The 17,041-nt window shown below is 44.8% G+C and overlaps 1 long non-coding RNA gene across 2 annotated transcripts in view; it reads left to right on the top strand.

Annotated features, from left to right (window-relative positions):
• Positions 1-17,041, top strand: part of LOC122239445 — a 36,926-nt gene that overhangs the window by 15,447 nt on the left and 4,438 nt on the right. The window contains exons 2-4 of one of the 2 annotated variants that reach the window (XR_006218566.1): positions 11,800-11,906; positions 15,598-15,804; positions 16,339-16,441. This is a non-coding gene — a long non-coding RNA (uncharacterized LOC122239445). Of the gene's footprint in view, positions 1-11,799; positions 11,907-15,597; positions 15,805-16,272; positions 16,442-17,041 lie in introns of both variants that reach the window. The other variant, XR_006218567.1, reaches the window with a different exon arrangement.

The following is a 17,041-nucleotide window of genomic DNA, read 5'->3' as shown; positions in this document are numbered from 1 at the left end:
TCCCCATCTGTCTGGGGATGGCCTGAGTTAGGTAATCTCCAGGTTTCCCTCCAGGCTCTGACTTTTTATGATGCTAAACCCTAGGCTCAGGAAAGTGGAGATAAGAGTGTGACAGAAACAAACAGCCTGTGGTTGTAACTGCCCCTGACTTTGGTTCCACAGCTGGTCCCACTAGGCCTGTCAGAGACGCTGCTCCCTATGGAGATGAAAGACCCCACAGGGCCATAGCATGACCGTATGGTCATGCCAAGATGGCCAGGTTGGACATGCTGGTGCATGCTTATACATGTGCACACTTGTACACACACACATAGTGCACACACCTGTGTATAAATACACACAAACGTGCATGTGCCCATTCATCTACAAATGCATGTGCACGCACACACATATATGCACAAACACACTCATCCCAAGTGCTGCATGCTACACAGCACCACCAAGTTTGCAGACCTGCCCTCTTCTCTGCCCTAGCTTGCCAGCTACTATTTCTTGGGGTTTGTCTGTGAGGCTGGGGTGGAGCATCCTGCTGGCCCAGATGTGTCAGCCTCTGTGGGTGGGGCTGAGCCCACAGGTCTGCAGCCTGCTTTTCAAGAGCAGAAATCAGGCACAGGATGCAGGCTTTCCTCTGTAAATGTGCTGCTTTGGGTCTCTGTTGGTTCCCATTTGCTAATATCACATTAATCTTTATTTTCTTCAGTATCGGCCACAGGGTAATGGAACCCAGCAAAATGGGGACTCACATTGCTGATGGGTAGGAGAAGGGGAGAGAGGGAATGAGACGGGGGTGGGGGGGCACGGTGGGCAGACAACAGGCAGGTGAGAGCAGCTGACTCCATTTTGGCCCATCAGTCACATCTGTATCCCCTCATTTACCCTGCACCCCCTGGGCTCAAGAGATGTTTCTTGAAAGGATAAATTATTGCCTAACTAGATGTGACACAAAGACACAAAAGGAGGGAGGCTGGTAGGAGAGGGGAGATGAATAAACCTAAGCCAGGGAGGACAGGCCTGGGGGGGGGGGGGAGCTTTTCTTTTCACATGGTAATTAAAAAGGGGTTGTACTGACACTGTAGGACTTGGTAAGAACATTAAATTATGAACATGGCATTTCTTTTCCTTCCTATTTTCTCTTGAGATAAAATCTGTCCCCGTTATGCTGTGATCCTGGGCGATCTCTCTTAGAGCCTCAGTTTTCCCATCTCTAAGCTGGGCCTTCCTTTCCCTCAAAGGGTCATCATGAAGTGAAATAATGGAATAAGAATGGTGCTTTGGAAAACAAACATATGTGCCTTATTACAGGGATGATGTGCCCACATTACAGTGGAAAGACAGGGCAGCCTGGGTGGCTCATGAACCATGAGCTCATGACCTGAGCCAAGATCAAGAGTAGGATACTCAACTGACTGAGCCACCCAAGTGCCCCAACAGTGTTTTATCTAGAGTTTAATTTTTATTTTATTAAAAAAAATTTTTTTTAATTTTTTAATGTTTATTTCTTTTTGAGACAGAGACGGTGAGAGGGGCAGAGAGAGGGGGGAGACACAGAATCCAAAGCAGGCCCCAGGCTCTGAGCTGTCAGCACAGAGCCTGATATAGGGCTTGAACCCACAAACCTGGGAGATCATGACCTGAGCCGGAGTCAGACGTTTAACCTACTGAGCCGCCCAGCGGCCCTTCAGTTTAGTTTTTTTTAACACTGTTTTATTTTTCATTTAAAAATTTCCCAAATGCTAAGTATTTGTATGCATATGTTTTAGCTTCATTACTTATTGCCTGGTGATTTAAATTTTTTAAAGATTTAGGGGTGCCTGGGTGGTGGTTTGTGAGTTCAAGCCCTGCATCGGGCTCTGTGCTGAAAGCTCAGAGCCTGGAGCCTGCTTCAGATTCTGTGTCTCCCTCTCTCTCTGCCCCTCCCCTGCTCACGCTCTGTCTCTCCCTTTCTCTCAAAAATAAATACACATTAAAAAAAATTTTTTTTTTAATTTTTTTTAAAGATTTAGTTAATGTTCTTGAATAGGTAATACATCCCCAGGGTACACAATTTGCAAGGTTTGCTATGGCTTAGGCAGGTGGGATTCCTGGGTGAGCCTGTGCCTGGCTCATGCATGCATCCTGGGCCCGCTTTGGGCAGAAGCAAAGGGTGGGAACTTGAGTGGGGTTTTGGCCCAGAAACAGCAGGTTCACTCCCAGCCCTGGCTCCAGGGGCACTGTCCAGCCTGGCCAAGGAGAACTGGAGGGTCAGAGAAACAGGTAGACAGGGACCAGGGAAAAAGAAGGACACAGGGAAACAAGAAAAAGGCCCGGTGAGTGTTAAAAAGAAGACAACAGGCCCATAATAGAGTCATTTATGCCAAGCCCCTCATCACCAAACCAAGACTTAACTTACAGTTTTGGCTCTCCTAGAAATGCAGTCTTAAACCGGTCAATCAGAAATTATCAGATCAGCACTAGTGAGGTCATCTGCTTGATAGATAGACCCCTGTTATCTCCTAAAAGATAGGGACTTTGCCACAACCAGTCCAGATTTTTGCTAGTGTAACTTCTTTGTTCCCACACTCTTCTCCCTATAAAAGTTCATTTTTTATAGCTCCTGAGAGCTCCTTTCTATCTGCTAGATTAGATGCCACTCTGTTCATAAATCATTGAAGAAAGCCAGTAAGAGGGACACCTGGCTGGCTCAGTCAGTAGAGCATGCAACTCTTGATTTTGGGATGGTGAGTTCAAGCCTCATGTTGGGCATGGAGATAACTTAAGAAAATAGAAAGGGAGTGAGAGAGAGGAGGAAAAGAAAAGAAAAGAAAAGAAAAGAAAAGAAAAGAAAAGAAAAGAGAAAAAGCCAGTAAGAGGTTGAGAATGTTCTCTGTTGTGGGTGCCTGGCTGGCTCAGTTGGAAGAGCATGTGACTCTTGATCTCAGGGTCACAAATTAGATCCCACATTGGGTACAGAGATTACTTAAAACAGAATGTACTCAGTTGAATTTTGTTTTTTAACTAGATGATAATTCCAACTTGGAAACAAGAATGTCTAGAGATTCATTCATTTCTAAACCAGCTAAAATCAATGGATGGTGCTTGTTGGGATTGAACTAGGTGTTTACCAATAGGAAAAGCTCCTAGGATCTCTTTTATTTTTAAATTGTGGTAATATTGGTATATAATATTGTATGTTTCATGTATGTATATAACGTTATAATTTGACTTTTTGGTTAGGGGGTTGGAGAGAGAGAGGGAGAGGGAGAGAGAATCTTAAGCAGGCTCCACTCCCAGCATGGAGCCCAATGTAGGGTTTGATCTCACAACCATGAGATCATGACCTGAGCTGAAATCAAGAGTCAGGCACTTAATCGACTGAGCCACCCGGGCATCCCTATAACCTGACATTTGTATGTGCTACAAAATAATCACCACTCAAAGTCCACTTACCATTATCAGCATACAAGTGAGTCCCTTCACCCATTTTGCTCACCCCCTCCCCACTCCCTTTCCCCTCTGGTAACAACCAGTCTGTTCTCTGTATCTATGAGTTTGTTTTTGTTTTGTTTATTTGTTTTTAGATTCCACATATGAGTGAAATTATATGGTATTTGTCTTTCTCTGTCTTTTATTTCACTTAGCATAATAACTTCAAGGTCCATCCATGTTGTCACAAATGGCAAGATTGCATTCTTTTTTATTACTTTTATATTACTCAGCTGTAATATTCCATTGTATGTATGAATATATGTATGTGTATATGTGTGTGTGTGTGTATCCTTCCATCTTTGGATCAATAGATAAAGAAGATGTCATATATATATATGTGAATATGAATAGACATTTAGGTTGTTTCCATTTTTTTGGTGTAAATAATGCTGCAGTGAACACAGGGGTCAGGTATCTTTTTGAGTTAGTGTTTTCATTTTCTTTGGATAAATACCCAGAAATAGAAAAGCTGGATCATATGGTAGTTCTATTTTTTTTTTTTTTTAAAGGAGTCTCCTTCCTGTTTTCCATAGTGGCTACACCAGTTCACATTCCCACCAACAGCATATGAGGGTTCTGTTTTCTCTCTATCCTCTTCAGCACTTGTTGTTTCTTGTCTTTTGATAACACCCATTCCACCCTTTCTAACCAGTGTGAGGTGATAGTTCATTTTGGTTTTGAATTCCCTGATAATTTCCCTAATAAATTAGTGATGTTGAGCATCTTTTGATGTGCCCGTTGGCCATCTATATGCCTTCTTTGGAGAAATGTCTATTCAGGTCTTCTGCCTGGTTTTTTTTTTTTTTTTTTTAATGTTTATTTGAGAGAGAGAGAGAGAGAGACAGAGTGTGAGTGGGGGGTGAGGGTTGCAGAGGGAGAGGGAGACACAGAATCTGAAGCAGGCCCCAGGCTCTGAGCTGTCAACACAAAGCTTGACGCAGGGCTTGAACCCACGAACCATGAGATCATGACCTGAGCCAAAGTTGAACACTTATCCAGCTGAGCCACCCAGGCACCCTGTTTTGTTTTGTTTTGTTTTTAAGTTAATTAATTAATTTTTTTTTGAGAGAGAGAGAGACAGCCTGAGTGGGGGAGGGGCAGAGAGGGAGAGAGAGAGAATCCTAAGCAGTCTCCATGTTGTCAGTTGCAGAGCCTGATTCAGGGCTCAAACTCATGAACTGTGAGATTATGACCTGAGCCCAAACCAAGAGTCAGAGATTTAACCCACTGAGCTACTCAGGCACTCCCCTCTGTCCATGTTTTGATTGGGTTGCTTGTTTTTTTTGCTGCTGAGTTATATGAGTTCTTGTCAGATATGATTTGAAAAAAATCTTATACCATTCAGTAGGTTGTCTTTTCATTGTGATGATGGTTTATTTTGCTTTGTGGAAGCCTTTTATTTGATATAGTCCCATTCTGGTTTTGCTTCCCTTGCCTTTGGAGTCAGATCCACAAAAAGTCAGTAAGATTGATGTCAAGAAGCTTACTGCCTATGTTTTCTTTGAGGAATTTTATGGTTTCAGGTCTTACATTCAAATCTTTAATCCATTTTGAGTTAATTTTTGTGTATGTTGTAAAATAGTGGACTACTTTCATTCTTTGCATTCTGGCTGTCCAGTTTTCCCAACACATTTGTTGAGGAGACTGCCTTTTTTCCATTGTATGTTTTTGGCTTCTTTGTCATAAATTAATTGTCCATATATATGTGGTTTTAACTCTGGCTCTCAATTCTGTTCCATTGATCCATGCATCTGTTCTCCTGCCAAACCCTATCATTTTGGCTACTAGAGCTCTATAAGTATAGTTTGAAAGCAGAGAATGGGATTTCCGAACCTCCAGGTTTGTTCTTCTTTCTCAAGATTGCTTTTGCTATTTAGGATCTTTTGTAGTTCCAGACAAATTTTAGAATTATTCTAGTTTTGTGAAAAATTCCCTTGGAATTTTGCTAGGAATTGCATTGAATCTGTAGGTTGCTTACACTAGTATAGACATTCTCAAAATGTTAATTCTTCTGATCCATGCACACAGAATATTTTTCTATTTATTTGTGTCTTCTTCAATTTCTTTCATCAGTGTCTTATAGTTTTCAGAATACAGGTCTTTCACTTCTTAAATTTACTCCTAGGTATTTTATTCTTTTTGATGTAATTGTAAATGGGATTGTTTTCCTAGTTTTTCTGGTTTCTCTTTCTAGTAGTTCATTATTACTGTATAGAAATGTCTCAGATTTCTGTATTTTTATTCTGTATCCTGCAACCAAATTCATTTATTCTTTTTTTTAATGTTTATTTATTTATTTTGAGAGCGAGTGTGTGCAAGCACGCACATGCACGCATGTGTCACTGGGGGAGAGGTAGAGAGAGAGGGAGAAAGAGCAAGTCCCAGGCAGGCTCTGCACTGTCAGCACAGAGCTCGGTGTGGGGCTCGAACTCACATACCATGAGATCATGACCTGAGCCAAAGTCACATGCTTAACCAACTGAGCCACTCAGGTACCCCTGAGTTCATTTATTAGTTCTAACAGTTTTATAGTGGAGTCTTTTGGGTTTTCTATTTATAGTATTATGTCATTTGCAAATAGTGACACTTTTATTTCTTCTTTTCCAATTTGGATGCCTTTTATATCTTTTTCTTGCCAAATTGCTATGGCTAGGACCCTCCCCCCCTTTTTTTAATGTTTATTTTTGAGAGACAGGAAGAGACAGAGCACAAGTCGGGGAGGGGCACAGAGAGAAGGAGACACAGAATCTGAAGCAGGCTCCAGGCTCTGAGCTGTCAGCACAGAGCCTGACACGGGGCTTGAACCCATGAACCATGAGACCATGACCTGAGCTGAAGTCAGACACTTAACCAACTGAGCCACTCCAGCACCCCAAGGACTTCTAATATTATGCTGAATAAAAGAGGCAAAAGTGGGCATCCTTGTCTTGTTCCTGATCTTATAGGAAAAGATTTCGGCTTTTCACCATTGAGTATGATGTTAGCTGTCAGTTTGTCACATATGGCCCTTATTATGTTTAGGTACATTCCCTCTCTACCCACATTGTTGAGAGTTTTTTTTTTTTAATTTATTATTATTCTAATGTTTATTTATTTTTGAGAGGGAGAGAATACAAGCAGTGGAGGGGCAGAGAGAGGGAGACAGAGAATCTGAAGCAGGCTCCACGCTGTCAGCACAGAGCCTGACACGGGGCTCAAACCCATGAACTATGAGATCATGACCTTAGCCGAAGTTGGATGCTCAGCTGAGCACCCAGGTGCCTCGAGAGTTTTTATCATAGATGGATGTTGAATTTTGTTAAATGCTTTTGTTCTGCATCTGTTGAGATGACCCTATGATTTTTATCCTTCATTTTGTCAATGTGGTGTATCATATTGGTTGATTTACAGAAGTTAAACCACGCTTGCACCAAGGTCCTCAGAGCAGCCGTGGGAGAGAAGGAAAGAAAAACAGCCCTGGTCCTATCTTAGACTGCTGGCAGAGAGTAAGGATGCACAGTGTCTTGGGGTGGAGGGAATCATTAGGTGGGCTGGATTAGATTCACAATGCACGTGCCCCACACCCAGCAAATCCTCTCATTTCTGCCGTACAGAAACACATGCTGATGAGCACAGGGAAACAGTGCAAGGATGTTCGTGAAGCACTGGAAATTGGAAACATTGTTTAGCATATCCATATAGGAAAGTCTGTATTCCACAGAAAAAGGCCCGGAAGGATACGCAAAACTGATAATGGTATTATCCCTAGGAGGGAACCGGGCTTGGAATGGTTGAGAGGGAACTTACACAACATTTTTTTTTTTTTTCCTTTAAACAAGGAGAGGCTCAGTCTCTCAGTTGGTTAAGTATCTGACTCTTGATCTCAGCTCAGGTCATGGTCTCACAGTTTGTGATACCAAGCCCCACGTCGGGCTCTGTGCTGACAGTGTGGAGCCTGCTTAGGATTCTCTCTCTCCCTCCCTCTCTCTGCCCCTCCCCTGCTGGCATGTACACGTGCTCTCTCTCAAAATAAACTTTAAAAATAAACAGACAAGGAGAATGCTTCTGTGTATTGCTTGTTTGAACTAAATCAATACATTTTTCTTACACTTGAGGATGAACCAAGTTGATTGTGAAAGAGGAGGGATTTGGGCAAGAAGAGAAAGCAGAGAGGTTTGGAGGTGAAGGAAGACCATGAGATGATAGGGAGAAAGATGGGTGAAGAGGATATTTAGGACTCTGGTATGTGACCTGCGGTCTAATTCATCCGCTGGCACCTCTTCCAGGTTCTTCAGCAGACTTAAATAGCTTTTCAATTTGTTATTGGACATTGGGCTTTTCTTTCAAATGTAAAACTGAGGTTGCCCCCAAGCAGGCTGGTGTTATTTGGATTATAGCTTTTTTGACAAATATTTATGGAGAACTTTCTATGGTGGGCCCTGGACATAGAGGCGGCGGTAAGAGCTCCCCAGTGACCTTTACTGCCTTAAGATAAATCACACAATGAGGCAGAAACAGAGGGTTGTGGAGCAGAGGAGGGAGCGTTTATTCTGAGACTTATGAAGGCCTCATGGGGGTGGAGACATGGGTGTTGAGCCTTGACACCAACAGGGGAATGTTCCAGCGAGAAGAACTGGGAAAATGTGTCTTGGGCTGTTTGGTGAACTTCCTCCCAAGGTTCTACGTTGTAGTCTGTGGGTCGGAAGAGTCCTAGGAAGCATGTTCCTTTGTGGCCAATGCTAAAGGCACCCCCACCCTGAGAAGCCGCTAGAAGGCCAAGGACAAACATCAGTCTAGGTCCCTCATCACAAACTGTTGGCATCATGGGACTCCAGATGCTAAAATGAAAATAGCATCACATGTGAATTGCTTGTGGCAAAAATATTATCTGACTCTCTCTTCAGGAGGAAACATGAGACAAATCCACACCATGGGTCACTCTGCAGGACAACTGACCTTGTCCCTTCAGAAATGTCAGTGTCAGGAAGAGCAGAGAAGGATGGGTCGGTTCTGGGACAACACAGAGTAAAGGGACATGACAGCCAAGAGAGTGTGTGAGCCTTGGTTGGATCCTGGATCTGGGAAACACAGCTAAGGTGGACACTGTTGGGATAACTGAGGACACTGGATAATGGACTGTACATTAGATCACAACTTTGAATCTTCTTTCTTTTTCTTTTAATGATGGAAATAAAAAGAACTTTTACATTATGTTGTTTCCCTGGGGTGGGAAGACGCAGGGAAAGAGAACCCATTATTTTACAAGGAGAACAAAAGTTTGGGTTCCAATCCTGGCCCTGCCACTGCCTGCCTATGATAACTGGAACCAGGTGTGTTACCAATCCGAGCCTGTTTCAGTGATGGGAAGCAGGGATTAGATGGCGCCCACCTGGTGAGGCTGTTGAGGGCCAACCTAGTGCACACAGGAGAAGCCTCAGCCAGTGGGTTAACTCATGTCAGCCACCTGGTCACGCTGGTAGCATCCACAGAGTCGATCCCTCCAGGGGCTCCCTTCCCCCTGTGGGGGAGAGGCAGACGGGGGTGCGTGTGTACCCCTTTGCGTCCCTCTACCACTTCCCCCCCCTTTTCCCAGCCAGCCCAGAATAGGTGCTGTGCTCCCAACTAGAGTTTTCAAACTGAGGGCGCAGCCTAGAAACATGGTTTAGATCCCCTTTGTTGGTTTCCAGCAAATTAAAATTTATCTCTCAGGGAGGAAATGAGGGGGTTGAGGTTTTTTTCTTCTCCTTAATGGGTCCTGATGAAGGAAATGAATGCAGAGAAGGAATCAGAAATACGATCCGCCGCTTGCCGGCTTGGAAAGGTCTGGGGGCTCCCTGAGCCCTCAAAGGGGGCAGCTGGGCACAGGGTGTTTTATTGTATAATTAACCTTGACCCTTCTGGGTTCAAAGAGAAAGGTTAGCTGGAAATAAATCAATAGTCTGGTCTGGTCACTTCAAAGGCTTCAGAACCCGCTGGAAAATTTCATATTGTTTCAGTGTGTAAATTGGAATAGGGTGTGCGATTCTTTTTGAAAGGCTAGGAGGGTTAGGCCTAAAATTGAAATTAATTGTGTATCCACTTCCTTTAATCAAGCAATCAGGAGGCTTTATTGTGTATCTTGTTGCAGGGGCAGGTGGGAAGGCCCCGGAGAAAACACTGAGTGACCTTTGTGTGACCACTGGGCAGGGCTCTAGGACAAAAGGCATCTCTCCAAGCTTAGGAAGCACCTACCCTCCCCAGCAGTGAGCAGTCTTTTATTTGGACATGTCTGGAATTCTTAGAACTACCAAACCATCACCATCCTAATATATAACGTTCATTGAGTACTTACTGTGGCCCAGGTGCCCAGGATTTTTCTAGTTATTTTCTCATTTGATCTTCCCAACAGCCCAATTAGATTAAGTGCCATTATTATCTGTGTCACAGATGAGGAAATGGAGCTTCAGAGGGGCTAAATAGCAAGTCCAGAGCCACTGTGAGGTTTTCAAAGTCTTTTCAGTGCTGTGGCTTAAGGAGTGAAAATAAGAGCCCAGGAACCTGAGCTGCAAATCGCCCAGTCTCCTGTCTCTTCCCCAAAGTCTTTGGTAAACACGGCCAGGGCTGGTTTCTCTTGAAGTCTTTCTTGGCTTCATTTCCAGGTCACCTTTCCCCTCTCTCTCCTCTTCCTCCCCCCACTTCCTTCTTTCCTCTCTCCCTCCCTCCCCCCTTCCCTTTGTCTTTGCTTTCCTGCTTTCTAGCTTTCTTTCCACAAGCATTTATTGAGTTAGTGCTACTCCATGTCAGCTCTCCCTGAGTCATAAAGAGATGTAAGACACCATGCTTGTCCTTAGGAAACTCACTTCCTGAGTTCTCCAGGCAAGGATGACGGACATTTTGTGCATATTTGTTGCAGAAGGAAGTAGCTCTGAATGAGAGGGTTAAGCAAGGTGCAGAGGAAGGGCAAAAGCAGAAGTGGTTCTAACTGGAGAGGATCAGGGAAGACATCAGGAGGAGGCAGTGTTTGAAAGGATCTCGAAAAAAGGGACCAGTGGAGTGGGCTCATTCCAGGGTGTGGAAACTTCTTGCGAAAGGTTTGAAGGCACCATTGTGCATGGCATGTACTAGAGAAGCCAGGAGTCCAACATGAAGGATTGGACTCAATGATAGGAGCCAAGAATTAGGCTCTGTTCTGAATAATAATAATAATAATAATTAATAGCAAGCAAGGTCCTGAGTGCCTTATATAACTTACTTGTTTACTGCTCACAACCTGTGAGGTGGGTGCTATCCTTATCCATAGTTTATAGGGGAGGAAATGGTACCAGACGTTAAGGGATATTCACTGGGTCACAGCTGGACAGTGGCTGAGTGGGGATTACAAACCCAAGCCTGTGCTCTTAGCCACTGGATTACACTGCCTCTTGTGAGGGGGCCTTGAATGCTAGGTCAAAGCTGTTGTACTGCTCTGGGAACAATGGGAAGCTATGGCAGGTTCCTGATCTAACCCGCATTTTAGGACATGCCCAACTTTGTCAACCATCCTACTCTTGGGTCTGACATTCCTGGGTCTCTCCTTAATATTCAAAAAGAAAATCATCATCTCAGCCAGTTTAGACCATTCCCTCTCCTCCCTGTCCCCGGGTTCCCCTGCCCCTTTCTCCTCAGTACACAGATAACAAGTCAGCAGACAGGGAGGCCCATGTTCCAGCCCCAGCTCTACAATCTCACTTCTCCAGGCCTCAGTTTCCACTTCTGTTAAACGAAAAGATGACATTAAGTTCAGCCCTGCCCCCCACGAGGCTTAGAGAAGACTCAGATGAGGTGATATGGAGGTATTCTACAAAATGCCACAAGAAATAATAACGGAGGTATCATCTTTATCATGGGGGCACTCAGGACTCCACAGAGGCTCCATGCAGCCGATGATAGCTTCCTGGCTGCTCAAGCAGCACACCATGTCCTTTTACACTTCTATGCCTTTGCTCCTGCTGTGCCTTCAGCCTCAGAGCCTTTGCCTCCCTCACCATTCCTCTTTGAAGCCTTCCTTAATCCTAGACTTATGTGAATTGTGTTTTCTTTTTAAGTAATCTCTGCACCCAGCATGGGGCTCAAACTCACGGCTGCAAGATCAAGAGTCACATGCTCTTTCTACTGAGCCAGCCAGGGACTACTGAATTGCATTTTCTTCTGTTTCCACAGCTTGTTGCTGCTATCATCCAAGTATTTGGATAGATTGCAATTATTTTTCTTCAAGCCTGTACAGAAAGTTCACTGAAGGCCTGGTCTGTTTGTCTCTTGTACGGGCTGAGCACATCATAGCAGCTAGCTTCTATCAGACCCAAGTCCCCATAACTGTAATCCTTGCTAATTCCACAGGGTGGCAGCAAACCCCTCCAGTCACAGCCCTTCTCCTGGGAGAGCGGAGCGTCCAGGCTGGGATGTTGTGTCCAGAGACTCCCTCCAACACATGCAGGCCAGGACAGGTGCAGAGGTCCCTTCAAGCTTCCTTCCTTCTTCTTCTTCTTCTTTTTAAAAAGTTTATTCTGAGAGAGAAAGAGAGGGAGAGATAGCGCAAGCAGGGGACGGGGGGGGGGGGGGGGGGGGGGGGGGCGGGGAGAGAGAGAGAGAGAGAAAATCCAGAGCAGGCTTCATGCTGTCAGCACGAGCCCATCAAGTGGCTACCTCTCATGAACTGTGAGATCATGATCTGAGCCCAAATCAAGAGTTGGCCACTTGCTTACTTTTATTCTTTATCCCACTCTTCACCTTCCACTTGGGTCACCTTGCCTTGCCCACCCGTTTCTCTGTATGTAACAATGGGATTATTTGAACACAAACTGCACACTTCCCTTATTACAAACTCATTGAGTCCTTTCAGCTGCTTTTAAATGACAGCTTTATTGGGCACCTGGGTGGCTGAGTTCAAGTCCCACATGTAGCTCTCTGCTGTCAGCACAGAGCCTGCATCTGATCCTGTCCCCCCTCTCTTTCTGTACCTCCTCCACTCACACTCTCTCTCTCTCTCAAAAATAAGTAAACGTTAAAAAAAATAAATGACAGCCTTATCAAAATGTAATTCATATACCATGCAACTTACCCATTACAGTAGGCAACTTGGTAGTTCTTAATATATGGTTGTGCAACCATTACGATAGAAAATTCTAAAACATTTTCATCACCCCAAAAAGAAACCCTGTGCCAATTAGCAGTCACTCCCCATTTTCCACTAGGCAACCACTTATATGTTCTCTGTCTCTATAGATTTGCCTACTCTGGACATTTTGTACAAACAGAATCATACACAATACATGGTCCTTTGTGACTAGCTTCTTTCACTTAGCTTAATGTTTTCAAGGTTCATCCTTTTTACTGCTAAATAATATCCTATTGTATGGATATACCACATTTTGTGTATCCATTCATCAGCTGGTAGACATTTATTTCCAGTTTTTATCTATCACAGATTTTTTTTTTTTTGAGAGAGAGAGAGAGCAAGCGGGAGAGAGGGGCAGCAGGAAAGAGAGAGAATCTTAAGCAGACTCCATGCTCAGCATTGAGTCCAACACGGGGCTCAATCCCACGACCCTGGGATCATGACCTGAGCTGAAACCAAGAGTTGGATGCTCAACTGACCGAGCCACCCAGAAGCCCCATCATAGTTCTTGTAGTTATGAACATCGATGTACAAGTTTTTTTGTAAACTTTTGTTTTTTCATTTTTCTTGAATATATACTTAGGAATGGAACTGCTGGTCATCTAGTAACTCTATGTTCAGCCTTTTGAGGAATAGGCAGACTGCTTTTCACAATAGCTGCACAATTTCACATTCCCACCAGCAGTGTGTGAGGGTTCTGATTTCTCCACATCTTCGACAACACTTGATATTACATGACTTTTTTATTCCAGCTATGCTATTAGCAACAAAGTCATATGCCATTGTGGTTTTGCTGTTTATTTCATCAATGTGCTTATTGGCCATTTGTGTATCTTCTTTGCAGAAATGTATATTCAGATCCTTTGTCCATTTTTATCTACCTATCTATCTTTTTTTAAGATTTTAAATAATCTTTACACCCATGTGTGGCTTGAACTCATGACCCTGAGATCGAGAGTCGTGTGCACTTCTGACTGAGCTAGCCAAGTGCCCCACCTTTGCCCATTTTTAAATTGGGCTACTTGTCTTTTTATTATTGAGCTATTATTACTGAATCATGAGTTCTTTATATATTCCAGATACAAATCCTTTATCAGAAATATGACGTGCAAATATTTTCTCCCATTCTGTGCTTGTCTTATCATTTTCTTGATGGTTTCATTTGAAACATAAGTGTTTTTGATTTTGATGTGCACACTTTATCTGTTGTACCTTTGGCATGATGTCAAGGAAGCTATCACCTAATCCAAGGTTACAAATATGTACATCTATGTTTTCTTCTGTTTTAGCTTTTACATTTAGGTGTTTGCTCCATTTTAATTTCTTGTTACATGGTGTGAGGTAGGGGTCCAAATTCATTCCATTGCATGTGAATATCGACTTGTCCATTTGTTGAAAAGTCTCTTATTCCCCTAAGAACTGTATTGATATCCTTGTCAAAAATCAATTGACCATATATGTGAGTGTTTATTTCTGGGCTCACAATTCTATCCCATTGATCTGTATGTCTGTCCTTATGTCAGTACCCCACTGTCTTCATTACTGTAGCTTTGTAGTAAGTTTTGAAACCAGCAAGTGTGAGTCTTCCGACTTTGTTCTTTGTTCTCAAGATTGTTTTGCTAGTCAAGGTCCATATGAATTTAGGCTTAGCTTATCAGTTTCTGTAAAGAAGCCAACTGAGTTAACAACCCTTTGAGGTAGGAGCATATTATCCCTATTTTACGGATGAGAAAACCGAGGCCTAAAGAAGTTAAGTCATCTGCTTGTGGTCGCATGATTAGGAAATGGCTGAGCACAGGGTTCAGACCACATCAACCAGACTCCAGCTGGGCCAGAGCACCACCTCGGCTCCAGAACATACCATGCTTCTCACTAGGAGACAGAGCTCATCATTCTCAACAACAGAGTGTGAGCTCTGGGCTAGCTCCCAGGTAGCTAAAATCTGAGGGTATGTGGCCACTGAGCCACCAGTTAAACTCCAGTTAAAGAAGGACCTCTCTAAGCTGATACCTGAGCAGGGCATGGAAGAGAAATCACTCCTCCCGGGACTCCAGTTCTTCCTCCTCCCACCTCATCCCCAATAATTGGAGGCTTAGTCACGGGAGGAATGACCCCAAGTTTCCAGGTGCAAAACTCCCCTGTTGTTTAACCCAAGATGATACCATGCTAGCCAGGGATTGGCCCAAAGAGTTTTTTCTTTGTAACTTCATGACAGTGTCCCCAGCATTCCAGTTGGATGTCCCATTCCTGCATGCCTTCATTCAATAGGTACTAAGTGGGCCCTGGGAACACAAATTCCTATAGTGGGGAGTCAGACTGTGAGGCAAGGAAATAAATGCAGGAAGTTGAACAGCACAAGACATTGGCATTCAGGGGAGAAGGAGCCCCAGGCAGTGAGCATTTTGGAGTGATGGCCAGGACCAGACCCTGCACTGTGGCAATAGGCACACGGCACAGGGTGACACAAGCTGTTTCATGAGAGAGTCACTGGTCCCTTCTGGCTCTGTCATTCTGGGGTCTAGCATCCCAGGCTGGGATGGGGCTGTTGGGCTTGCACCAGCTTCCCCCCTTACTGCACGAGGAGAGGGAACAGGCAGTAGAGAAGCGCCTTTCCAGGCATTCACATGGGCCTGGTTCCCCCCCGCCCCCCGCATTGGCCTCAGGACTGGACACCAGTGTCCATCTTCACTAATAATTGGGATGTGGCCCATATACAGGGCTTGTGTAGGCATCGGGAGCAGCCCCAGCAGCAGCCCCTTCATGCCATGTCCTCTGAGGGGGAGCTTTCCTGCTCACCCAGCCCCCCAGCTCACTTGTTCTCCACTTGTCCCCCAAAGTGGTCCTGAGACAGTTTTAAAACATGTCCATAACTTTGACTCTACTCCCTAAGTCCCCTCCCCTGGAACATGGCCAGGCTTAGTGACTTGATTCTAATGAGTAGAACATGGCAGAAGTGACACCACGTGACATCCAGGGTTAGATTTGAAATGATGATGTAATTTCTGCCTGGCTCTCTCTAGTTGCTTATCCTTGGATCCCAGCCACCATGCTGTGAGGAAGCCCAGGCCACATGGAGAGGCCACATGCGGGTGTTGGGGCCGACAGCCAGCATCAGCCACCAGACATGAGAGCCAGCGGGCCTTCAGATAATTCCAGCCCCAGGCTTCAAGCTGCCACTGCTGATGTCCCCACAACTGTCCCTGCTGAGCCCTGCCCAAACCGCAAAGGTATGAATAAAATAAATGTTAGATTAAGCCATTAAGTTGTGTGGTGGCTTGTTATAGAGCATTAGACAATTGGAGCAGGTTGTAAGTCCTAGCTGCTACTGTTTTCTGCCCAAAGATAGTGTGTGGTGGGGGGAGGATGGGGACGGGTGTTTTCAGCCTGAGGCTGTGGGACTATTTGAGATCAGGACTCAGATTCCAGCCAGGCCCCTCCGGCTTTGACGCCTAGTTCTGTGAATCTTCCTAATTGGAACTCTGCTTCCCTTTACCTTAGCCTGGTTTGGCCTTGTTATACAGGCCCTGCCTATATTTGCATGTAATTTGTATGTAATTTGCATACATCTACATGGGTCATATTAGGTGGTTTCTAAATGTTTCTGGATGTCTCCCGAGGGAAGGTACTGGTATCTTGGACTCTTGGAGGGGAAAGGGACACTGGAGGTTCACCTGTTCTACTCTTACCCCCTGCAGGAGGTTCACCTGGTCTACTCTCACCCCCTGCAGGAGGTTCACCTGGTCTACTCTCACCCCCTGCAGGATCTGCTTGAACAGATGACAAACCCACCATCTTCTCAGGCAGCCCTTGGATGGCTGGTTGTGTTGAAGAATTCCTGTGTTGCAAAGTTCCATGTAAAGAAAGGTGAGGTATTGCGTCTCTATTTGGGCTTAGATCTTTTCTCTGAGAAAATCAGGGCAAATCAACCACTTCCCCTGGAGACTCAGAACAGGTGCTGTGGTGGTCTCAGGCTTCTCTTTCTTGGTTCAGCATCCACAACACCATTTCTGGTCTGACCGTGGGCAGAAGTGCCAGGCCAGGGGCTTTCAAATGAAATCTCATGAAAAGTACAACATGTAAGACATAAAAGTGGCGCTGCTCTGGCTGAGTGTGGGCAGGGAGAGTGGAATCCCCCCGCAGAGAGGTTCGCCCCCCGACCTCTAGCCACAGCTGGAGAAGCCCAGCTTGCAAACCACTAGGCTGGTTTGCTCCTCCCAAAAGGTGCCTCTGGGTACAGATCCCAGCCCTCTAGACCTGCGGAACTTCCCAGGTTGAGCCTTGACTCTCCATTTCTGCAGTAGAGGCAACACGGACATTCTAAGCAGTTGCACTGTTGCCTTCTACTAAGCTGAAGGTCCTCTGAGACCTCCAGATTTTTGTCCGTACAACCACCTTGAAGCCAAATCTCTCTTGGCCTACCCCAAGCTTTGGCAGCTCCAGACACCTGGCTTCAGGAGCCTGGAC

This window comes from Panthera tigris, chromosome B3 (assembly GCF_018350195.1).
Source record: "Panthera tigris isolate Pti1 chromosome B3, P.tigris_Pti1_mat1.1, whole genome shotgun sequence".
NCBI lineage: Eukaryota > Metazoa > Chordata > Mammalia > Carnivora > Felidae > Panthera > Panthera tigris.
The sequence above is the reverse complement of the archived record's forward strand: the minus strand, read 5'-3'. Positions and strand labels throughout refer to the sequence as shown.